This window comes from Tamandua tetradactyla, chromosome 2, assembly GCF_023851605.1.
Source record: "Tamandua tetradactyla isolate mTamTet1 chromosome 2, mTamTet1.pri, whole genome shotgun sequence".
Lineage (NCBI taxonomy): Eukaryota > Metazoa > Chordata > Mammalia > Pilosa > Myrmecophagidae > Tamandua > Tamandua tetradactyla.
In genome coordinates, this window is record NC_135328.1 from 211,092,566 (window position 1) to 211,117,675 (window position 25,110).

Here is a 25,110-nt window from a genome sequence, read left to right on the forward strand (position 1 = left end):
AGAAGGCAGGACTGTCTGTAGGTGGTGGTGGTTCCATAAGCCCAGACATCTGAGCTGCCCGGCACCCTGGCTGGAGGGGGCTGGGAGCGGGCCTGGGGGGTGGCCCTGCCTCCACTGCATATGATGCGTGGGGTTCCGTCATCTCAGAAGCGATGGGTAGGCCTGGCTGTCGCAGCCGAGTGGGCCCAGCTGGCGAGTGGGCCTCTCCACGCGCACCCACTTCACTCCTCCCTGGCCGCCTGGGGTCCTTCGAGCACCCCCTGAGCCCCCGTGCACCCTCCCCGCAGCTCTGACAGTGGGCTGCGGTGCAGCGGTTTCCTGGACCGTTCCGTTCTTCCGTGTAGATAAAGGCCTGAGCCCCCATGCCCTCAGCTGCGCAGTGGGGACACAAGGAGCTCATTCCTTACCAGGCTCTTTGGAAGACTGAAGAGAAAATATAAACGAAGCAGACCCTGTAGCACGCGAACCAGCCTTGCTTCTTCGCTGGCTTCCAGGCGCTGAGGGCTGCCCTTCGCAGGTAACTGCGGAGCCGCCTGGGGCTTTTTTCCTGACCTCCGAAGAAGGCTTGGCCCTGCCCAGGGCAAGTGGGAGGCCGAGTCTCCTCAGGCCCCACCTTCGCAGCTGCCAGCCTCTGTGTCTCTCTGCCTGGGGGTGTCCCTGGGTCAGCCCTCGCCTAGTGCCCGAGGGACTTGAGGGTGAAGAGCTCAGCTCCCTGGCCCTCCCCGGGATGACTCTGGGGCGTGTGCCCTCCGCCGTCTCCCCAGAGGAACGAGCTGAGCTCCCAGCTCTTCGCCATCTGCAGTGGTGATTTGCTTGACTGTGTGCCCCCCCCGCCCCAGCTTCCTGCCCTCACCAGTCTCTTACCAGCCTGCTCCCCCACTGGAGATAGTTTCAAGAGATTACCTCCTTAAAAATGCGTCCACTTGCATCTCTGACTCAGCGTCCACCTTTGTGAACATAGGAAAACCACCCGCTGTCCGTGTTAGTGGCGTGCAGCGCGCTGGCATGCTTGCAGCGTCTGGTGTGAAATGGTTAGTGTGCCACTCAGACCGCCTGCAGCAGGGAGCACGACTGACCCGCACCTCAACCTGCTGCCCCACTACATGCGCGTTTGCTCCAGGGCTTTGCTTCCTCTGGGCTGCTCCCTCCGCAGACCAGGCAGGACTAGGGGGGCTATGCAGCCCCTTCCTGTGGGATATGGGACTCCTCTAATGGGAGATGTTGGCTTGAAGATTCCATACCAGCCTTTCTCAGGCTGCACTGTGGTCTGAGCCTCTTCCTAGCCTGACTTCCTTCCTTCTGCTTCTCCTTGCAAAGATGTCAGACCCGCATCACAGACTCAAAGGCCACCCTGCTTCCTTCTGTTTCCTGCCCTTTATCCTCCATGGACATTTTCCCCAGAAAATCCCCTGCACATCTCATTCCTCTTTAGCTGTTTCCCGCACGATCCACACTAACATGTGATGAGAGCCCATGTCGAAAGGGTCAATCAATCTAGACCAAATGAGCCGACCTGAGAGTCCTGGCTGCAGGCCTAACTGGTGTCCCTGACAGCAGCATCTCTGCCTTCTCCAAAGGCTCTTGGGGCCATTGGTTCTCAAGCAGGGCAACTTTGTCCTCCAAGGGGACACTTGGCAATCTGGGAATATTTTTGGTTGTCACAGTTGAGGGTGGGTGGTTGCTACTGTCAGTGGGTAGAGGGCAGGGATGCAGCTAAATATCTGCAATGCCCAGAACAGCACCTGCCACGAAGAATTATCCCATCCCAAAGGGCAACAGTGCCGAGGCTGAGAAACCCTGGTGTAGAGTGGAGGGGTGGAGCCCTGGCCTGGGAGCCTGGAGCAGGAAGAACAAATGAATCCATTTAGAGTCAGTCAGCTCTGGGTTCCACTTCTCACTAAACCTACTGGGGAGTAGGTGAATTTTCTGAGTCTCAGTTTCCTCATTGATAAAAAAGGGATAACAACACCTAGTACACGGGATGCTGTGGGGATTAAAGAAGACAATGCAGGGAAAGCATCTGGAATCTTCCTGACACAGAATGGGCACTCAGGAAACGGGAACTCCCGTCCCTCCTGCCTCTGCCCATTTCTCCATCCAGCTGGAGAGCAGGAAGCACGCCCAGAACTGGTCCTCGGAAGGTCAGGGAAACCTTTCTTACCCACAACCGTACTTCTTCCGCCTGTTCTGCAATCATTCAGCCCCGGCCCTCTAATTCCTCATTTTTTCAAGCAATGTTGATTGCATATTAGGAGCTCTGGGTTCTTGATATACATCAGTAAGCAAAGATCATCCAAAATCTCTGTCTTCATGGAGCTTACATTCCATCCGGGAGAGCTGATGAATAATGTGGCTATTAAATAAGTAAATCATAAACTATGTTAGAAGGTTGGGGATCAAAAAGAACAGGGAAGAGATACCAGGACTATGGGGGGAGCGGAGTTGCAATTTTAAATAGGGTGGTCAGTGTGGCCTCACTGAGAAGGGGGACATTTGAGCAAAAACCTGCAGGAGGGAAGGACTTAGCTGGGACTGCTGGAGGGAGGGTGTTTGGGGTACAAAGGACAACCCCTGCAAAGCCCCAAGGCCTTCAGACTACTCTGCCACCAGAAACGTGGATTTTTTTTTTTTTTTTTTTTACCCTTCTGCAGGTCTTTCCGAGGAGGCTGGTTGGCCAAACTGCAAATGGAAATCATCACTGGGTGATATCTTGAGATGTATTCAACCCACAGCAGAGTAGGCAAGTGCCTTAATTTTAAACAAGCATCAATATCCACTTCCCCCCGCCCACCTCCTTTTGGGCACTGAGGCATAATTAGGGCTAATAAACCACCAGCATATCAGCTCACACTTATTCCAAAGAACGGGCCAGTTGTCCATTTGTGCTCGTTCATTTGGCTGATTCCTGCCTCCAGTAATTACAGACGATTACAGCTTTGCTCAGCATTCATCACAATTGAAACCCGGCCCCTGAAGAACAATGCAGAACGAGGGCACTGCGTTTAACTCCGCGGGGAGGAGGGGTTATGAGCCCACACCTAACCCCCTTCATACCTAAATCTATTTCCTTAAACAGTTCCTAAACTACAGATAATAGCAGGGAGATGATGCAGATGCACGCTTTACCTGCAAGGGTTAAAAATGCTGACAAGTGGGATCAGGAAAGGTGGGAAGCTTGCAAGCAAAACAATAAACACGGTAAACAATGAGCTCCTCACAAGGGTCTCAGGGCTTTCCTTGGGTAGAAACTGATGTTTACCCAAAGGCTGTAGGGCATGTTTACATCACGTGTGTGCGAGCTCAGCGTTCTGGGCTGAGCGGCCTCATTCCTAGTGGCATTTCTCACACGCTGTTGCCTCACTCACTGAGTGACTGCTCTATTGCCATATAATAACTAAACCTTTTATCAGTAGATTGTGGGAGAGGCTTCCCAATACCGGTCTCAACATCACGCGGGGACGGGGAGAAAGTCCACTGGAAATTCCGATCCTGCCAAGTGTGGAATGGCTCTGTTCAAATGCAGCAGCACAGAAATGACACCTGATTGCTGTTGAAAGGGTTCATAAGACTTGTTGCAAATAAGCTAAATAAAGCGACTTACTATCTTTATCTTCTCAATAACTCAGAGAGGCAGGTATCATTGTAATCTCCATCAGTGCTGAATCAAGTCCAAGTTTCCCGGCCCAAGGCGAAGGTCTTACCTCACCTGGTCCGTGGCAACCTCCCCAAACTTCTCCAGTCCCAGCGCTCTCGCCACCCCAGCTCCAAGAACATGGTCCTACTTTCTGCCCCAGGACAAGCCCGTCCTGCACTGGGCTTCCCGCTCCCTGCCTCCTCTCCCGGCTTTTTCCCCTGCTAGGGCTCAGCAGCCCTGCAGTCTCCTGGGATAGACCCTCCCTGGCCACACAAGGTCAAGTGCACAACCACCTCACTCCCGGATCCTGCCCCTGAATTCTATTTTACCTTCCTTGTTCCACTTGTCACGATCTGACATGCTCTGATTTGTGGTTGTTTCGGTGGGTGCCGCCCCCGCTGCTCACCTGGGACCCCCCGAGGGGCCAGGAACTTGGCTGACGTGTCGGGCTCTGTGCCCACACTCTGGGTGGCACATGATCTCTCTGCTTGGCCCCCAGCCCTGCTGATTATTAGCACCTCCATTTCTTTACCCTCAGGCTCTCTCTGGCCAAAGCTGGACCCCATTCTGCCACCTTCAGATGCCCAGGGAATCCACAGCCCCTGGGGAAGCTCGTAGGCAAAGACTGAGGGGAGTGGTACGATAGTGCCTCAGCTCCCACCCCCTCTGTGGGATAACCCCAGCCCCTGCAGGACCCTGGCTTCCAGGGTACCTGCGGTACCTGACCTGATAAAGAACATTTTATTGGCCACCTCCCCTTTCCCTGTCTCATGTCCTCACTCCCCCAGTAGGGTTTCCTGGGACCATCTCCCAAAGCAACTACTAACGCTTGACTCCATGTCTCAGGGTCTGAATGCGGTTTCTCAGTCTTGACACTATTGACATTTTAGGCGACGGGGCCTCCCTGTGCAGTGCAGCACCTCTAGGCTCCACCCAACAGATGCAGTAGCAGCCCCCCACACCCAGGTGTGACAGGTTAGATGACTCCAGACCTTGCCGAGTGTCCCTAGGGTCGGAGGCAATATGGCCTGGTTGAGAACTGCTACCTGGATGGGTCTCCTCCTCTTCTTTCCTTCTGCTACCATCCCAGCCAGGTTTCCTCATCTCCCACTTGGAGTGCTAGAATGACCTCCTAGGTGGGTTTCTTGCCACCAGTCTTCCTCCTTCAGGCCATCCCCCCACTGCTGTCCTCCTGCTAGGGGAAAGCTCATGCTCCGTTGGCATGGCGTTCAAGGTCCCTACCAGCCTGGTTGTGTACCTGATCCCCCCTTCTGCAGCTCCTTTGACCCGTTCACGTGCTGGCTGATTGAGAAGTGCTGCTCTCACATATTAAGTGATAAAAGGAGCAGTTACTAGGTTTGAATCACAAGAACTGTGGTGCAATCTTGTGTGCAGCTTGGCTCTCTGAGCAGGCCTCATGGGATTTTCCATTAAACTCAGATGCCCGGGCAGCAAGGAACCCAGAAAAGAAGGGGTTCACCTAATCGCAGAATGAAGTGTTGCAGAGATGATGCATGAGATGAAGTCAGAGTGGGTGCATCACAATTTCTCCCTTCTCTCTGAAGCTGAGCAGGAAAAAAATATATCTGTACTGCTACCCAGATGTTAAGTAACTCCTAAATCCCTCTTTAATTAGCTGGGTCATCTCAATGCCATGTTTGGAGAATGCCTTCCTCTAGGTGATGTTAGCCTTGAAAATCAAGGTCTGCAATCTCAGACCTGGGATTGAGAAACGGAAAGGGAGGATTTGCACAGACAAATCACCCCATGAGATGTTTTGCTTAACAGGATAATTGTCAGGGAAAGAAGAGAGGAAGATGAACTGGGTTGTTTTTCCTTTTGGTTTTCCTCACAACCAAGATATCCATATGGAATTCTAGTGTTCTTACTTAGCCTTCAAAACTCTTCTCAAGGCCACTGAAGTGTTGAATGAAAGTTCATGAAAGAGTTTGTAAAAAATCAGAGATGAACTCAGTCTAGGCTCATAGGTGGGATTCCTCAGGCACAGCCCTGAGATGAGGAAGTGGTTTGATAAGGACATATTCCAGGACGAGAGTGGGGTAGGAGAGGCGGGGAAGGAGCCGAAGGCCAGCAGAAGCAGGAAAAATGATTTCAGGACAAGTCCCACTGCAAGGAAGTATAAGTTAAGCCTCAGAGTGGGCCTTACGGGGAGGCAGGGGAGCTGGGCTTTGGAACCCCCCAACATGGTCATCACTGGAGAAGGGCCACCCGGAGGGGATGTCAATTCCCAGGCAGTTGCATCTCTCTGTGCCTGTGGGCAAAGCAGCTTCCAAGGCCAAGGGGCAATCCTTAGAAGTGGTGCGGCAGATGCCAGGTGTAGGAAGCAAAGGAACACAGAGCAGGTGGGGGAGGCAGCCAAGAAAAGGCTTACTGGGATCTGAGGGGTCTGGGTGGAGGACTGTCTACACCCACCCATTATTCAGATGAAGTCCCCCAGGGTACCCAGTGATCAGAATCCAAATCTCCCAGCCTGACTGGAAAGCTTCCCCTCTGCTCTCTTTCCCAGCAAACCTCTTTGTCTTCCCTCCAGTGTTCACGAAAAACTAAAGTCCTCTGCTGCTTCACGCTGCATGGAAAGACCCTGCAGGCTGGCACACCTGGCAGACTGCTTTTAATGCCTGCAATTGCTTAATCGCAAACAAACAATGGGCGTAAAAATCAGGAGAGTTCGATGTCCTCTGAATAGTCAAGGAAGGTTATCAAAATACCAAAGTTTGGACAAATACAGCTTCTTTTATACAGTCTCTATAATAGCAGACTGTAAAACAGTTCTCTCCAAGAGGTGGGGTGGGGGAGATAAAAAATTTCTTCTTCCAGCAGTAATAAATCAAACAACACTCTGTGGATAGTGGAAATTGATTTTTCTCGCTCCTCACATAGCCATGGCACTACGGGAGCCACGGCGCCATGCTCTCACAGTGACAAGCTTCAACTTGGCCACATCAATTATCAAAATAAGAAATGCCAGGCCTTTGTACAGCAATGCTGGGACGTGCACTCTCACCGCCACCGCCCGTACCTGCCCTCCTCCCCCAGTATTTTACTTAAAATCGAACAAGATTCAACCAGGCCAAAATTGAAGGTTCATCTCCAAAAGACTCCTACCTCCCTTCTTAAAATCTCCTCTACTTGGTTCAGGGAGCCCTACCTTAGCCCAAGGACTGATTCTAGCTCCAGCTGAACTGTTCAAATTAAAGTCTGCACGCACCTAAATATTACACCGTTCTCTCTCTCTCACTCTCTTCTATTCATTTGGGGTCAATGAATTTATTGAGAAATGTTGCTCTTGAGAAAAATGAAGAGTAGCCCTAGACCAGTGCAAGACCACACCTACCTATCACTTGAAAGGCAAGCCGGGGGACAGGGCCTCCAGGGTGTGGCCTCTCTAGAAGTTCTGATTTCTCCCACCGCCTCACCCCACCCCAGAGATGGAGGGATGAGGATTGTGAGAACAGAGACACAGGAAAGCAAGCCCGTGGTGCAAGTTCATGTCAAGCTTTTGCTTGCGTCACCTCTGCGAACAACCCATTGGCCAAAGCAAGTCGAATGGTGGGGGATAAAGTCAGTCCAGGGGAGGGGCGGTGAGGCCCCTCTGCCCACCATGTGACCATGGCCACGTGCCGTAAAGCAGCCCGGCCGTAAAGCAGCCCTGTGGGGGAGCCGAGGACGGAGACGTGGAATTCTCCCTGTCGCACGTTCTGGTCAACATGATGGAGTCATGTTTCGCCCAAACGCTTTTTTCCCTCCATTTCTCTACTCCTTCTTCTCTCCCTTCCTTCCTAAACAGAAGATAAAGCAGGTGAGAAGGAGCTGTATAAACAATTAGGCTGGAAATTCTGAAGAATGAAATCTGAATCTACACTGATGATATAGAGGGGGCCTCCAAGAGGTGACGTCAGAATGGGTTCCTGGAGCGCACGGGTGACATTCTGGCTCCCCGACATGACATGGAGGGCTTGGAACTACTACACTGTTTCTTCTGGGTTAAGCAGGTTCCTCAAAAAGCAAAGCAGGCCGCTTCCTGGACCCTCCTCCAGGTGATAAAACTATCGACCGCTTTTAATGTTGGCTCCGCCCTTCACAATGCACCTTCCACAAATACTGTTATTCCCGGTAAAGCCCCATGGCATGATTGCTATTCTTGCCAGTTTTCTGATGAGGAAACTGAGGCTCAGAGTGGTTGGCTCATTTGCCCAAGGTCACAGAGCTTTTATGTGGAAGAGCCAGTCTTTAGACTGCCATTTCTCTGTAGTTTCCAGTATATTCCAGCCTTTCCTTCTGACTTTAGTGGCAAGGGATAGGCTTCTCATTTTGTGGACGCACTTTCCTGCTTTTGTTCAGAAATAGGACACTGCAGATGAAGCAGGAACAGACAGGTGTTGAGTTAACTATGGTCTGTGTCATGTATTTCTGTGTCCATACAGTACCCAGAGTATGGTTTGTGAGCATTGAAAAAAAAGCATATACTGTAACTATCAATTTCCCACAGACACTTGGGAGCAGCACAACAATTCATCCGGGGCAGAGTCTCTGGATTTGAGAGCCTTTTTCTGTAAACTTCTGACACCTGCACCGAAAATCTAAAGTGAGTTACACAACCTTTTGGCAGAGAAGTGAGGTGCGACAATTTCTCCCTCTTGCAGTAGACAATCTGAAACCTCAATGCACAAGTTAAAAGGTAAAAGGAAACCTCACCAAAAAACGTCCACAAAAATGAGAAGCCTATCCCTTATCCTCTGCTGGCAGAAGTACAAAAGGTTTTGTTCTGTTGTTTTTTTTTTTTTCTCCCTTTCCCAATATTGAAACGCGGCCAAGTCAGTTATGATAAAGAGATTAATTGTTCTTTCAGCAAACTCCTTAGCAAAAAGACATTCAGAGCTCACGATTTCCCTTCTCTGTATTAACAATGTGTAGATCTGTGGGGGTGGAAGGGACGAAATTAGGCTGCTTTGGTTTTATTTCAGAGCTCAGTGGGGTCCGAGGCCATCTTATAAGCTCTGTGCCCCATGAAAAATGCTGTATTCCCACGGTCAGCTCACTGCTGGCTCTTAAGTGTTGAAGAAGTTTCATGAGAAATAAATTGATCAGGAATGCATTACTGGAGAAACATCCTGGCCTGATAATTTGTCGGCAACACTGGCAGGATCGTTTCCACAACTTTACCCCGCGATATTGTCAACCACATTAAAGGGACTCCATGCATTTCTGGAGGTGGATTGTGAGGATAGAGCTGATTTTCTAGACCTTGTACATGGACTTGCTCGGCTCTGGATAAGGAACAAATCAGTTAGAAGAAGCCTGAGGGGAGGCTGAGTTGGGGAGAATGCAGAGCACTACTACCTGGTGAGGAGGGGCCTCCAAGGGCCTCCTCTGAGATGAGGATGCCACACCCACACTAAGGACCGCAGACTCTGGAAAAGAGAGCCCTGGGTTCAAATTCTGCTTCGACCTAAGGGCAACCTGCTTCCCATCAGTGAGCCTCACTTTTACCATCTGGCAAATGGGAACAACCCACTAGGCTTGCCTGCAGGTAGCTATCAGAAAGCAGGAAGCAGCACTCCCACTAGAGATGGCCTTGCCTTGACAAGTATTTGATGGCTCCCCTTCCCCTGCAGTGGACATGGTCTCCCAAGTTCAAGGGAAATCCTTGGTATAGCTCTACATAGAGGTGCAGCAAACATCCTCTCCAGCCAGTGGGGTGTCTAAGAGCCTTTGAGGGGTTACTCCAGTCAAGAGGAGGCTTTGTGTGCCCAGTTAATTCTCCGGGTTTCCTCCAAGTGGGCGAATCCCCTGGGGGGCACTCACCCCACCTGGCCAGGCTGTCCCTCCTGCTCTCAATTGGAGGCTAAATGCCACTTGAGTGGTCATTAAAGCATCACTCTGAGAGGGACCCCGTGGAGCTGAGGGCAGAGAGGGTATCCAGGTCAGAAAGGGCTTCCCTGTGGGCTGAGCCCCGACAAAGTGCCAAATGAGCAGCACTCGGCAATTATGCAAATCCGTAGTCTGCATCTCATCTCCTTCTCTGCAACTTGTGGGAACCAGCTTTGAGCCCTCCCACTCGATGAATCTTAACTTCTGGAGCTTACAACTTCCCAAGAGTGCTTTTCTCCTCCTCCCTTGTAAAGAAAATATACCACTGCATAGCAGACAAGCTGACGTTCTAAATGTATTTTTTAAAGAAACCCTTCCTGAATGTTCCTCCTCACCTCAGAGTCAGGTTGGTTCCCTGGTTTAACAATCCTTTGGATGAGGGTAGGGGGGTGAAAGGGAATTTAGGGACAGGCCCAGCAATGGCCCTTTCCAAGCCTTGTTTAGTTTCGCCTTTTAAAGCCTGGGACATCCCTGTCATTGTTTCCACTTTATGAACGGGTGGAGGGGTGGAGGCTCAGCCAGGTTAAGTAACCTGCACAAGGTCACGCAGCTGACAGGTGGTGGAGCTGGGCTTTGGAGCAGCATCTACCTGGCTCCAAAGCCTGTTCTCTTCCCCATCCCTTTGCCTGACGACACATAGAGAAAATAATTCCTCTCCCCCCACTCCCTGCCATTAAATGTGATCTTCAGCTAAAGGCTGTAGCCACCAAGGTGAATTTATGATCATATAAAACTCTGGATGCAAGGATTTGAACTATGTAGACCCACTTCTTCATTCACAAGGTCTGAATAGTGTTGCAGATCCAGTTATATCCAACACAACCCCTTCGCTGGCCTGCTCGTGTATCCCACATAAGTCACTGTCCTTCCCTCACTGGTGCCCTGGGCCACACCAGGTTTTCCACCGGGGCTGTGGTTCCTGCAGCCCACCCACTCCCTAGCCCCCACCCCCAATCCCAAGACCCAGATCAAGGGCTCCAAGACCTCTGACCAGTGGATGGAGCCCACCTTGATCTTCTCCCTTCCTCCATCTCCAGGGTCTGTGTCTCCTGTCACATATGTCTGATTTGGGGGGAGTTCCGCTTAGTCACACTCTGGACCCCTCTCTGCCGCTGTAGTCGCCCCTGCTTGACGGATAATCTGGGAGAAGGAAAAGTGGGGCTTTGATCTTTGGAGACCCCCTTCCCACAGGACACGTGCATTCTGCTCTGCTCTCTGGCTGGAGGTAAGTATTGGGAAAGAGGGGCAGAGGGGAACTGGGGAAGGGAAATGGGGAGGGAGGCTTGCAGTCCTTCAAGCCTGACCATAAGTGGGTTGAAGAATTGGCCAAAATTCCAGCCTTTTACCCAAAATCAGTACTATTGGTAATAGTTGTGATCGATGTCTCTCTTACTTTTGTGTCTTTAATTCTCAGCTGAAGCTCAACTAGGGATGGAAAGAAAAGAGTCTTTCCCAAATAAACCCCTGCCCTGATACCATCTTGTATTATTTGTGATTGTTTCATATGTGTAAATCCAGTCTTACTATGTAAATAGTAGGTGCTCAATAAATGCTTGTGGTGTGAGTGAATAGACTACTTGAAGGCATGGTTCCTCTCTCTCCCTCCGTACCCACCAATTATGGACACTCTCAGTAAATTCTTGGCCATTGACATCATCCAAGGTTTGCTGCCCTCAGAGCTGTGGCCATGGTTTAAATTAAAAGTAGTGATATTACTAATGCACTACATTGGGCAACATCTTTATAAAGAGTGTTGTGATAAAATGATCCTTGGTGGTCCATCCTCAATGCTAATCTCTTGGGTTAACTCTGAGTTGTGCAAATGCACAGTGAGGCAGCACTGGAACTCTGCTGAGAATGTTCCCAGTGGTAGCAGACATTTGTTTTACTAGAGCTGGCGAGACATTGGTGTGTCGAGAGAGGGCCTGGCAATTAGGAGAGCCAACTACAAGTGTTGGCTCTGCTCCTCATTTAGATAAGCCAGTTCCCTCACTGGGCCTCAGTTTCCTGATGCACAAAAGGAGAGAACCATGTAAGCTGGATCAGGGAAAGCATGTTGACATCATCCCATGAACCCATCTCAACAGCTTGGGAGTGGCTGCCTGTGATGCTGTGACAGGAATGGTCCTATCATAGTTGGGGTCCTCAGGAAGAGGTGCTGTAATCAACTGGTGATGTCTGCCATGGAAACAAGGAGGAGGAGTTGTGAGCCGTGTGACAAGCATTTGGCATCCTTGGGCCAGATGAGTTCAGTGAGCCCTGCCTTCAGGATCGAGGGGCAGGATAGCCCAGCAGTTAATATCAGAGACTCTAAAACGTTCAGCTGCCTGATTCCAGTCTCGGCCCTGGATGTGTGACCTTGTGGGCATCTCTTACCTTCTCCACACCTAAGTGTTCTCTGCTGTAAGATAGAGGCAGCAAGAACACCTACCTTCTAGGTTGTTATAAGGTTTAAATGAGATAATCTATGTGAGGTTCTGTGAATAGGGGTTGGGATGGAGTAAGTGCTGCATGTGTACTAGCTATGATTTTGGTAGTGGTGAAATAAGAAATGAAAAATTCAACGATAAGAAAGATAAGAACTGTCATAACCGCTAACAATATCAGGGAAAAAAGCAGAAAAGCATGCAAATGTACGTAAGATATACAGGTATCCTTTATATCCATATATACATTATATCCATATAATATCCACAAACATACATTACATCCACACGTGATATATAATATCCACATGTATACATGAGATCTATAGGTGACTAATAGCCTAGAAAGAGCTAGGGGGATGCTCAGCAAAATGTTAAAGCTGATTATTTCTGTGTGGTGGAATTTATGGTGAATTTACGATGAATGCATAACATGTCCCCTAAGCAATAAAGCTATTTTAAAAAAATTGAAACAAATAAATACACAAAGCCTCATCTCTCCTCCCTGATGGAGATGAAAGGGATGGAGTCATATTGCTAATGACCTCCCCACATGACTTGCAGACACCATACCTCATCAAGTCCAGCTGTGATCAGACCCTGGCCATATTGGCTGGGAATAAAAATGGTCCTTGGGGGTAAAGCAGGGCCTGGCCATGGGCTTAACCCAGCAGAATCTGTTGCTTATTTCTGGCTGGCTGATGTAAGCAATGCTCCCAACAAAAGATGTTCATTACAAGATTCCTAAAAGCACCGATTTTTAAAAGTGCAGATACCACTGCCTGCCACCTGACCAGCAGCACCAAGCTGAATTGGGGAGGTTAGACTGGGGTTTAGAGGATTCCCTCAATACAAGAGTAATTAACAAGTATTGGAATGAATCAATTCTTCCCAGGCTTTGGAGTCCTCAGACAAAGCCTTTTTTTGAAAGAAATTTTGTCAAATTACAGAAATTAAAGATGCAATTGTTTCTAAAAAGAAAGCAAGTAACCATCCCAGATGATGAGTTTGAAAAGAAAAAGATGGCAAATTATGAACTTTTCCAGCAAAGTAAAAATGCAGCTCAAATGACTGAGACTGAGACCTTGGTGTTTCATGTCTAGAAAATGGGGCACCTAAAAGCCTTGTTCCCCTTGGAAACTCAGGTCAACAACTGGTCTGCAAGGTGGGGTGCAATTTCGAGCCCATGGTGCTGTAGGAATGCAGAGGCCATGACGGTTTTCTTTTAACAATATCTGAAATCCTGGGAACTAGGCAGAAGGCTCCACACCCATGGCTATCTCCCTCGTGTCCTGTCTGCAAAGTATTTGATGCATTTTCAACAATCCCAGTGTTTCCACTTTTATTTTGAAAAAAATTACAGACTCATAAAAAATTGCAAGAATAGCAGAGAGATGATGATATCTTACATAACCATACCAAGGCCAAAATTAGGAAACTGTCATATATTAGCACAATATCTTGAATTTCTCCAGTTTTTGCATGCACTCGTGTGTGTGTGTCGGCGGGGGGGGGGGTGTTGAGGGTTATGTCTTTGCATAAAGTTCTGTGGCATTTATCACAGGTCTAGATCTGTATAACCACAATCGAGGCCCAGAGCAGCCAATGATCTCATCTTGACCCTTACAGTGACCGGTGAGGAAAGAGGAGCAAGAGAGGAAGGAGGATGTTTTTATTCTCCCCATTTGGCAAATGAGCAAACTGAGGCACCGAGAAGTGATGTGACTCCCCAGGTCCCTTGGGACTGGCCAAGACGAATGGCTTCCAGGACAGGGAGGAAACGGAGAAGTCCAGGCGTGGCCCAGGGGGCAGAGATTGTCTGTAAGCACCTGGCCTGAACACGAGGGCTGGTCCCTCTGCGGACATGCACGAGCCTCAGCGCCAAGGCAGAAGGGCCTCTTTGCAGAAAAGCCAATGTAAGGGGAAGTATCGCCCACCTGGGACAGGGCTGGAGGCGCCCTGACCTGCTTGTCTCCCTTAACCATGGCAGAGCCCGAGGAGTCTGCCTGCATGGAGGGCAGCTGCCTCGTCTGATCACTTCTCCTTATGACTAATTCCTTGATTCCCTTTTGCCTCCTTGTGCCAAGCTGAAGCCCTCTCCTGGAGGAGGTTGAAGAGCAGTTTAAGAGGGCTCTTGCTCTGTTGAGGGTATGCCGTAGCACCTGGCCTAGTGAAAACATTTGTTGGCTATAACTGATGAGACATTTTAAAAAGAAATCTTAAGAGTGGCTGCTGTATTAATGGTGGTGCAGGAGAACAGCAGGCAAGACCACAGGAGAATAGCTTATCACAGAATTGAGGTTTTTAGCTAGATCGTCAAATAGGCTCCAACCCATTAGCCAACTGCGACTGTTGCTGCCCAAAGCACTGTGTTGAGAAGGATTCTGAGGCTCAGGTGGCTCAGTGGATAGAAATGCTGGAATCCATTAGTAATGTCTGCCACGTGGATTGGTGACACACAGCCTTGTTTATTTGCCATCCCTGATAGAGTCCTTTAACAGCAGAAAACAGGGCCCAGAGATTAAAGTGACTTACTGGTGGCCAAATAGCAACTGGAGGCAGAGGCTGAAATAGGACATGCATTTTTGACTAGTTAGTGGTCTTCTTCCTACAGACTTCAGGAGGCAAGTCTGATGCTGGCGAGGCTTTCTTCTCTGAAGCCATGACTCCATAAACTGACTTTGGATAGAATCAGATATTGGGCTAAGGGATCATATAACCATTTGCCTGTCCAGGGGCACTAGAGGTTAGCATCGCGATCCTGGAAGCATCTGCACGGAGGGCTCTTACTGAACAAGCACCACGTCCCAGGCTGTGCCAAGAGCTTTGCAAGCATTGGCTCATTGGGTCTGCCAAGGATCCCTGGAAACAGAAGCTATTCGCAGCCCCCCCCCCTTTTTTTTATTAATTAAAAAAAAATTAACACAACATTTAGAAATCACTCCATTCTACATATGCAATCAGTAATTCTTAATATCATCACATAGATGTATGATCATCATTTCTTAGTACATTTGTATCAATTTAGGAAAAGAACTAGCAAAACAACAGAAAAAGATATAGAATGTTAATATAGAGAAAAAAATTAAAAATAATAATAATAATAAATAAATATATATATATAAAAAAGGAAAAAAAAACAAAAGACACAAACAAATAAACAAACAAACAAAAAAACTATAGCTCAGATGCAGTTTCATTCACTGTTTTAACATAATTACATTACAATTAGGTATTATTGTGCTGTCCATTTTTGAGTTTTTGTATCTAGTCCTGTTCGCAGCCCCCTTTTGCAGGAGAAGAGGTTGAGGCTGAGAGGCATCAACCTCAATGAAAAGATGATTAGTATAATGGATTTGGAATATTTCCTGCATGCCAGCCCTTCTTCTTCCAGGTGAGTTGCATGCATTAATCCATTGACCCTCACAACAGCCTTATGAGGAGAATCAACTATTATCCCCATTTTATAGAAAAGAAGCCAACTTGCCCAAAGTCACAAAACTAGTAACTTGCTGACCTCAGGTCTGTGGATGGCCACCTGCGTGACGATGCTCACTCCATTTACTGCTTCCCCTAGAGGGGAGCTTGTGCCTAAACTAAGTTCCTCAAGTGCCTTTTGGGGAAGCTGAGAGAAGTGTGTATATTTCTGCCCACATATACTTGGGAGCTCACATAAATTAATTTTAAAGAAGATGATTCTCTAATATCTAAAATAAGCAAACTCATTGAGACAGAAAATAGATCATAAGTTACTAGGGACTGGGGATGGGGCAGAAGGAGGAGTTATTGCTTAATGGCTATAGAGAATCTGTTTGGGGTCATGGAAAAGCTTTGGTAATGGATGGTGGTGATGGTAGCACAAGACTGTGAATGTAATTAATGCCACTGATACGTACACCTCAACGTGGCAAATGGGAAATTTAGTGTTCTGTATGTACATAACCACAATTTTAAAAATCTTAAACAACAAGATGATTTCCTAGGATAAAACCTAGTAGAAACTGGAGAAATCTGCCTTTCTGGTTGAAAGGAACTGGGCAGAACCTGACAAACTGCTGTTCTAGTCACAGGGAAGAGGGACCAATGGATAGACCAGTTTTCCAGACTAGCACGTGATGACCAAAGGCCCTTCTTCTCAAAAGCACTTCTCATGGAGAAGCTTAACCTACCTCTAGGCATGCCTAAGAGTTACTTCTGGAGGACCTCTTTTGTTGCTCAGATGTGGCCTCTCTCTCTCTAAGCTAAACTCCACAAGTGAAACCATTGCCCTCCCCACTATGTGGGACATGACATCCAGGGGTGAAAGTTTCCCTGATGGTGTGGGAGATGACTCCCAGGGATGAGTCTGGCCCTGGAACTGTGGGCACAACATCCTCATCAATGGGGGAAAAGAAGTGTAACAAATAAGGGATCAGTGGCTGAGGGAGTTCAGAGTCAAGAGGCTACTCTGGAGGTCACTCCTCTGCAAACTTCAGTTAGACATCGCTACCTATCATAACTTGCCAAACCCAACCAAACCATTCCTGACAATCCCGAAGAACACCTCGGGCATTATACAAGATGTTATGAAGTTTCCGCGCACTGGGGTAACTTCCCAGAAACCTACAACATCCAGATGGGTCCCTGGGACAAATAAGTCCTGAAATGCAAAGGGCCCAGCCTGTCTAGAACATCAACTAGTTCAATTCCCCCATCCCATATTATCAACAGTCCCTTCCAACATGAAAAACTAAGAATAGGCATAGTCCAAATACCCCTAAGGGGAGGGAGAAAGATCAAAAGTGATGGTGGAATTTTACAGAGAAGGTAGGGTTTAACAAATAAGTATGACTGTTGAATCATTATGTTGATATTTCTTTTAGTCTCCAGTATCTTAGAGCAGCTAGAAGTGAAAACCTGTAATTTTGGAATTGTCACCCATATCAAACTCTGAAATCTGTTCTACAACTAATTGTCGTAATGTGCTTTGAAATTTATTGGGTTTTTTTATTGCTTTTTTTCTATATATTATTTTTCACAAAAAAGGAAAAAAAATAGCACATGCTGAGAAGCAAACAAACACTTCTTAGTCATCTTGCCATCATTCTCAAGGTGGGGGAGAAGAACAGAAGCTTAAATTTTTGAAAAATAGGAAGCAACCAAGCTGAAAACCTTGAAGTTTGCGCTCAAGACAAAGAAGTTGTCACTTGGAGATTAGCCTAAAAGGAAACCGTAGCAGCAAGGACACCTGTAAAGGACTACTTAGACCATGTATTTCTAGTGCTGAGAGATCCCTGCCAGTGCCCAACTTTCCCCTCTATAAAACTCAGAACCCATATTTTGACTCACGAAGGCCTGCATAAGATGCTTTCTCACCACCTCCTCACTCTGCCCTCCATCTCCCCCCCGCAGCTTCCCACTTCCAGCTCTGCCTGGATGCCATCCCTGCTCCCACCTCTGCCTGCCAGTGTCCTGCTGATGCTCCCAATGCCACCTCCTCCCAGAAGTGCTCCTGGATCATCTTTGCCTGTAAGAAAGTCTAAACCTCCTCTGGCTGCCTAAAGCACTTGGTTCCACCCGGGTTGCCTGCTTCTTTGTGTCTGTAATTAGTTGCCTGCAAGTGGCATCTCCCTCAAGAGTTGAGAAGCAGAGGTTGAGTCTTTCACATTTTTAATCCTTCTGTGACCTTTGCTAGGGAAGCTGGAATCTTCTAAACCAGCCAAAAAAGTGTTACATAAGTAAACACGGGACTCTGCAGTTATCTCTACTCCAGAAATTCCTCCTACAGCTTTTGAGAAAGGTGGTAACCTTGGTATGAAAATCAAGAGAAAGTCACCTTTCATGATTGATAGTAAGATCAGAGATTATGCATCACTAATTAGCTAAGAGTACCTGAATTCACACCTGAATGTAGGTCCATCACAGTGGGTGATTTTGAACTTTGGATATCTCCATGATTCTTAGCTTTGATAACCTCCTTTGGGGCAAATGCAAATGGTGTTTCAAATTAACCCCATTAGGGTTGAGGATGAATGATATTGCACAGTTGGTCAGAGTCTTCCTTCAAAGCCTCCTTCTATTATATTTTATTTCTGCTGGACTATAAGCTCCCCAGGGGCAGGGACTGTTTCCTCGAGGATCTCTCGTATCCCGGGTGCCCAAAGCAGACTCTTAAATGCCAACACCTGACCAATGAAAACCACCTGCCCCTAACAGGAGGCAGACTGTGCAAAATGAGGACAGTGATAACATCAGCCAGGTTTTGATTCTGAGGGTCGAAAGAAGGAAATAGCTTCTAAGACTGCATTTGTCTAAACTCAGGCCTGGATGGATGAGCCAGCGGTCAAGTTCCAGGTGTCAATAATTCTACTGATGATGAAGGCCTCCGTCTGCTCTTCCTCCATATTTAACCACTGCTTTTCCCCATCCAACCTAATAACACTGGAGAATTGAGCCCATTCCTCCAGCGAGTTTATGGCTCCAAGCAACAGATCCCCAATGCTGAGCATTTTGCCATCCCAAGCAGTCACTCAACAGTGAGATTAAAAAAGCCTCCTTTCAGTTTTATTATGACTATTAGTAACTGTTAATTAGAGTGTTGTAGGAGCAGCAATCACTTCCCCCCATTCTCACAGTGCTAATTACTCTTGGCTTTGCTACCAGCAGAGAAAAAACCCTCTATTGTTCTGGGGGATCCTTTATTTACCTTGTTGTACCATCATTCCCATCTATTTTGAGCTGCTTATCATTTAAAAACAGTTGGGGAGAAGCCCTTTTGTTAAAGGAAGAATGTGATTTTTCTCTTTCATGGTAAATGCCCGGTTCAAGCCACCAGGCTCGGCTGGTGCTGGCCCTGCAGGCTGCCGGGTCCAGGGCAGCAGGACGTGGGGTTTTGGCCAAAGCTTTTGGTCGGGTTCCGATCCATCTGCAGCCTCTCCTGCGACCTGAGCTGCACCGTCAGTCTGTAGTAGCCTAACATTTTCCCACGGGTGCGAGAGTTGTAGTTGGGAGGTGGGCTCTGGGGTCTGGCTGTTCGGGGACAGGAAGCGGCTCCCCTGATGACTAACCTCCTCCTTCCTGCAGCAGGTGACTGGCCGGGGGCACCGGGGACCACTGGCGCTGGCTGCCGCTCCTCTTGATTTCAGTGCTGTCTGTGCTGCAAAAGTCCCCTGGCAGTTCACTTATGAACTGTGGACTTTTCTTGTTTTATGTTATCGTCAAACTAGACAAAACATCTAGCAATGCCAGGGACTGGACAGGGGATCCTGCACAAGCTAGCTAACCTCTCTGGGCCTTGGTTTCCTTATCTTTAAAATGGGGCCAAGGGTTCCCTTTTAGGGTTGGGGTTAAAACTAAATGAGATGATACTGAATACAGTAGTTCATCAGGCATATAGCAGAGGCATGACATGGGAATGACCTTATCGATAATGCTATTGTTTTTAGTAATGTGTAAAAATGGCCAGCTTAGTGCTGCCCTGACATAGGACCTATTTAGGGCCAGGCCCATGGCCACGATAATAGGCATGGCCAACAGCTCCATTCATACAACTAGAGAATTTTACAGCTCTTAGGTGTAGAGGAGCCTGCCACATGGCTTCTCCAACCCCCTAGTTCTATAAGGGAAGAAACGAAGGCCCAGAGACAGAAATGCCCTTGCCTGGGGTCACCCAGCAGGACTAGAAGTGTTTGGTGCATAAGCCATGTGATAGCCTCTATGTTCTAAGCAGGCTCCCAGGAACTACTTCAGTAACACACCACCACCTGCCCAAGCCCAGAGCAGTTCTACTTGCTTTCCATCCTCCCACATTTCCAATCCATAAAGCAAAGATCTCAGAGGCCGCGTTATCTTACCTGTGCATTGATTCAGTGGGTTCGGGGACACCTGTTTGACCTGCCCTGTTGTAGGTGCTGTGTGCAATTATGGAGAGGGGTGAGCCTCCGTCCCTGAGCCACGGGCACTTTCACAAGCTAGGCAGGCAGGGAAGACACACGTGGAACATGCGGGTAGAGTGGCTGGGCCTTCAGCATCTCTGCATCCCAGGTCCCTGCCACCGTGACTGTCCACAGGAGGGACTCAGCAAATGGTGTCTGAACTGAGCTCAGTGGTTAAGATAAAAAAATGACAAAGCAATTCGACAGCAAGTGAGTTCACATCTCACCAGACAGGGTGATTCAAAGAAAGGTCATCTGAGCTCATGCTCAATAGGAGTTTGGGGAGGCAGAGACAGAGGCAGAAGACAGAAAGCAAATGAGAACAAAGCACAAGGAGAGAAACCTCGAGGCTTGTTGTTCCAGGATGGGAGAATAGACCCGTTCTGTTTTGTTTTGTTTTCAGATATTGCGTATAAAGGGGACAAAAGGAGATGGGGTTGGTTACTGGCGGGTGGATTGATTGGTTTGGTTTTTGTTTTTTTTGCTCCTTTGTTAGTCCATTCAATAAGAATTGAATTTGGTTAATTCACCAAATATTTGTTCAGTGCCCCGAGGAATTGCTGGCACATGGAGTTTTGCTCAGTGAATGAATGACTGTCTATTTCGGGTCTGCTGGGATGCTAAGCAGTAGGAGCACAGCTCTGATCCTTGATGGAGTTTATAATCCAGCAGGTCTGGCACTAGTAGTTGTTCTGCACCCGCTCTGTGCCAGGCCCGGCTCCCGATGCTGGAGGTGAGCAGGGAAGATGACAGACAGGGCCCCTCCCTTTGTGGAGCTCAGATTTCAGGACTTGCAAAGGCCCTTCTCCATCATTTTGTTTATTCTGCTCACGGGCAGTTGGAAGGAAGTACTGTCAGCTTGGGATTCTTTCAGAGTATGAAGAATCTTTAACTGCTTCTGTTTTTCTACATAGTTATCTCACAGCACCTAGAGGGTGGATGTGACTTCCTGCGAGAAAAATCCTTTAAAAATCAAATCACAGCGAATGGGCAACACTGGGTTAGTTCAAACAAAGGCATTATCTGGATTTGGGCACAAAATACCAAAATGTAAATATATTTCAGGGCCCCTTAAAATTTTCTTATAAAACATGCCACCAAACTGGAAAGTGGATCAAAGTTTGCTTTTGTTCGATTTGTCTCGAAAGTGTTTTTGTCTCAGAGGGCCGTTCTGGAAGGCTGATCTTGGAATGGAGAGCTGGAACAGCGGTTAGATGTGTGGGCACGGGGGCCTCTTGGCCATGAAGCTGAGCAGGTACTGAAAGCCTGGGGGGGGGGGGGTGCCCCTTTTGCCTGTGTCTCCTTGGCACTCAGCAAGTAGCTCAGTATCATTTAAGGGGTAACAAAAATGTACGGGATCACAAACAGTGCAATCTTAACCCCTCAATCCTGCCCTTTTTAATATGTAAATTGTGTGGGATATTTTGCTCAATATTCCTCTCCAGGAGACATAAGAGAAAAGAGCTAGAATTGTTAGAATTCTAAAATGTACAAACCCAAGAGGTCATCATAGGCCTCCAGGTATCCAAATGCTCGTGAGGTTTGCCCAAGCGGAGGTGCCCACAGGGTCCTTCCAGCTGACATCTGTGGAGCTATTGTGTGCTTCAGGCATCTTGCTGGGTGCTGGGGAGGCCAAGGTGATGAAGACAGGGCCCCCATGCTGGAGTAGCTCACAGGAGGAGAAAGGCATGCACTTCCATCCTCCCACCCATTCATTCATTCATTCATTCGTTCATTCATCAAGCATCAGGTATGTGCAGCCTCTGGGACCCAGTGGGTACAGAGAAACCAGCAGCAGTAAGGCCTCCATAGAAGCACAGAGGAGGAAGTGGGGAAGGGGCAAGACTCTTCCCCAGCTGCTTGGGGCAGCACCCCTCAGAGAAGCATTCGCAATCACCAAAACCATCATCCACAGAACTCTCACTCCCATCCAGGTCAGCAACAGAGGGCAGCACCCTCCCCACCACAGGCACCATGGAGAGAAAGTGCTGGTTTATCCTTAGGAAATGATGAAACTGAGCTCTTACAGGACCTGTTATTCCAAGATTTAGTAACTGGAATCCCCAGTAGAGGCTTCCGGGGGCTGTCAGGAAGGAGGGCTAAGCAGCAGAGCAAGTTGTGCACAATTAATTAGGGTGGGGCTTGCCGTATTTTAGTATCAATGTTTAAGGGATCATGTGCTCTCCCTTTCCCAGGGGATCAAATGAGCCCTCTCAAGGGGGAGGTTATTAAATTACCCCTGAGACGGCTTGGGCAATGGGCCTAACTATCCATTAATATGTGTGTGTTCCTGAATCATCACCATCAGCATCGTCTTCCCTGTCACTGCCATCATCACAGCAGCTAAGTCGTCAGGGGATGACTGTGTCAGACTTCACGTATTTCATGCATTTAGTCTGAATGACTCCATGAGGCAGGTACTATTATTATTCCTAATTTACAGATGAGGAAACTGAAGCACAGAATGGCAAAGTGACTAGCCCAAGGACGCACAGCTAGGAAGAGGTAGAACAAGGGTTTGATCCCGGGTGGTACGGCCATCAGGCTCTCCCAAGGATTCCTCAGCCTCTATCTACCTTCAAAAACCATTTTCAAATCTAACAGTGATGTCAACCAAGCAGGATGCATTTGATGGGTAGGGGTGGCATTGCTGGATTTGAGGGATTCCCTTCAATTCAGTGCAGCAAACATTCATTTATTGCTTGCTGCATAGCAAGCTGGGACTATGCACTAAGTGGGGTGATCCGGCCTGTGTGGAGAGGAGGGAACTGGGGACACTGAGCTGTGCCTAGAATCTTTAATATAGTGTGACTCAAGCCCTGAAGGAGAGGTGGGGCTCCTTTCCTCAAAGGAAGGGCCCCCAACCCAGTCTGGGGTCTCCAGGAGGCTTCCAGAGGATGTGATGCCTGATTTGGTTTTTTAAAAAATACATAGAAGAAGGAATTCCAGGCAAAGCAAGGAAGGGAACAAAGAGAATGGCAAGAAGTGGTCAGTATGCAGCTTCAGATCCCATGGCATGAAGTCTAAGGAGGGAGGACTGTCAGCTGGAGTGGGAACTCGTAAGGGACTTAAAGAAGGTGACATGACCTGACTCGTATTCTTTAGGGCAGCAGATCGGGTGGAATCGCGGAGGGTGAGCTTCGGCAGTGGAACTGTCAGAGTTGTAATAATCAGAGAGGAGATGCAGGCATCAGGGACGGTGGGGAGGGGGAAGGATGAAGAGGAACAGGCAGAAAAATAAGCAAAGGGTTTGCAGGAACTGAAGGTTGGGAAGAAATTTAAAATGCACCTTCTTTCTCCCCCGTCCCCCAGATCCTCCACGTATCATCAGTTCTGGGGCCTCTTGCCCAGGAACAGGGTCTCGGTACCCGATTGCCTCTCAAGCACAGCAGGGTGGCGTCCCCTGTGTTGGTTGGTTTGCTGAATCCATACCTCCCCGGGGAGGGACCATGGGCTCTTGGGGGTTGCTGGAATTCACCCAGCTTGGTTCTGAGCAACAAAAACCCAACTTTGCAAGACAGCTCCTTCTTGCTGCAGATGTGTCCAGGGCCCTTGCTGCAGATGTTTCCCTTCAGGAAAGGGCTGGCTTCTCTACTTGTTCTTACTGCACAGCAAACGGGGCAATAAGCCAGCGGTCTTCCTCCACCAAAAGGGATCAGGGTCACACTTCCCACAGGGAATTCCTCAGGCTTATTGCCCATTATGAAAAGACTCTTCCTGTCTGCTTGTAGATACCCCAAGGCACACGGAGACCCTCCGAAGACTAAGCGTGCATCTCCGTCCATGTTTGCAAGCGGGTTGACCAATAGGCCAACATGTCAGTGATTCAGAGGCTAAAGGAGGAAAGGCTCATTTTTACTGCTCTTTTGAATGAATGCCCAAACTGAGGCTAGGCCAGTTTGGTTCCTTGATCCAGTTACCTGGCAGATTTGAGCTTCAAACAATAGCTAAAGCAAGGGGGTGTTGGAGGTGGGAAGACTTTCCAGCATTGGGAAGGTCTTTGAAGAATCCTAAGGTGAGAAAACTATATCCTCTACTTTATGAGACAAGTCTAAAAACTGTTCTTTAAAGCTTCCCCACCCATCTGAAGGGGAGTTTTGAGAACTGAAGGGTTTTTAAAGAAGTGTTAAGGTTATTGTAAGACCATGAGAATTTTCTCCCATAGGAATGAAAATTCACCTGAAAACTTTCTCTCTCCTGTTCACTTCTGATGCCCTCACCCTATGAAGCTGGGAGCTGGGGTTTAGGAGAGTACACAGAGGACAGCAACTCAGAGTTTCTTACCTTGTCCAATCCTGAATTTAACGTTTGGCTCTGCAACTGAAATTACTTCTTACTTAGATCTGCATTTCTGGCATATTACATAATAAAATGAATATGACTTTAGAAACCAGGTGGACTTGGGTTTTTTTTCTTCACAATTATTTTTATTGTGAAAAATAACATATATACAAGAAAGCAATAAATTTCAAAGCACACAGCAATAATTAGCTATAGAATTGATTTCACAGTTGCTATGAGTTACAGTTCCACAATTTTAGGTTTTTCCTTCTAGCTGTTCTGAGACCCTGGAGATGAAAAGAAATATCAATCTAATGATTCAGCAGTTATACTCATTTGTTAAATCTTATCTTTGCTGTTATAACTCTACCCTCTCCTTTGATCTCTCCTCCAATCTTTGGAGAGTATTTGGGTTATGCCCATCCTAACATTTTCATGTTGGAAAGGATTATTGACAATATAAAATAGGGGGATGGAACTAGCTGATGTTCTGGAGAGGCTGGCCCCTCTGGGTTTCAGACTTATCTGGCCTAGGAACCATCTGGAGGTTGTAGGTTTCTGGAAAGTAATCATAGTGCATGGAACCTTTATAGAATCTCGCATAAGGCCCTAGGCGTTCTTTAGCTTTGGAAGGAATGGTTTTGGTTGGCGTTTGGCAACCCATAATAAGTAGCAATATCTAGCTGCAGCTTGTGTAAGCGTAGCCTCCAGAGTAGCCTTTCAACTCTATTTGAACTCTCTAAGCCACTGACACTTTATTTTGTTACATTTCTTTCCCCCCTTTTGGTCAGGAAGGCATTTTTGATCCCATAGTACCAGGACCATAGTACTGGGAGTTGATTTATATGCCACCAGGGAGACTTTCACCCCTGGATGCCATGTCCCATGTAGCAGGGAGGGTAATGATTTCACTAGCAAAGTTGGACTTACAGAGAGAGAGGCCACATCTGAGCAACAAAAGAGG

At 47.9% G+C, this 25,110-nt stretch overlaps 1 protein-coding gene and 2 long non-coding RNA genes across 9 annotated transcripts in view; 1 reads left to right on the forward strand and 2 right to left on the reverse strand.

Moving 5' to 3' along the window:
• KAZN (kazrin, periplakin interacting protein) overlaps positions 1 to 25,110 on the reverse strand; it is a 1,164,933-nt gene that overhangs the window by 312,656 nt on the left and 827,167 nt on the right. The window lies entirely within an intron of this gene.
• On the reverse strand, positions 821 to 10,192 carry LOC143674897 (uncharacterized). The gene is made up of 3 exons (XR_013171270.1): positions 6,990 to 10,192; positions 2,850 to 2,970; positions 821 to 2,353 (listed from the first exon to the last, which is right to left on the reverse strand). It is a non-coding gene; the product is annotated as an uncharacterized LOC143674897 (long non-coding RNA).
• LOC143674894 (uncharacterized) lies at positions 7,211 to 24,213 on the forward strand. 4 transcript variants are annotated; one of them, XR_013171265.1, is made up of 3 exons: positions 7,258 to 7,692; positions 10,564 to 10,751; positions 24,031 to 24,213. It is a non-coding gene; the product is annotated as an uncharacterized LOC143674894 (long non-coding RNA). The 4 variants fall into 4 exon arrangements; XR_013171264.1 differs by lacking the exon at positions 24,031 to 24,213 and adding an exon at positions 10,941 to 11,259; XR_013171262.1 differs by lacking the exon at positions 24,031 to 24,213 and adding an exon at positions 17,344 to 17,925 and having other exon boundaries at positions 7,260 to 7,692.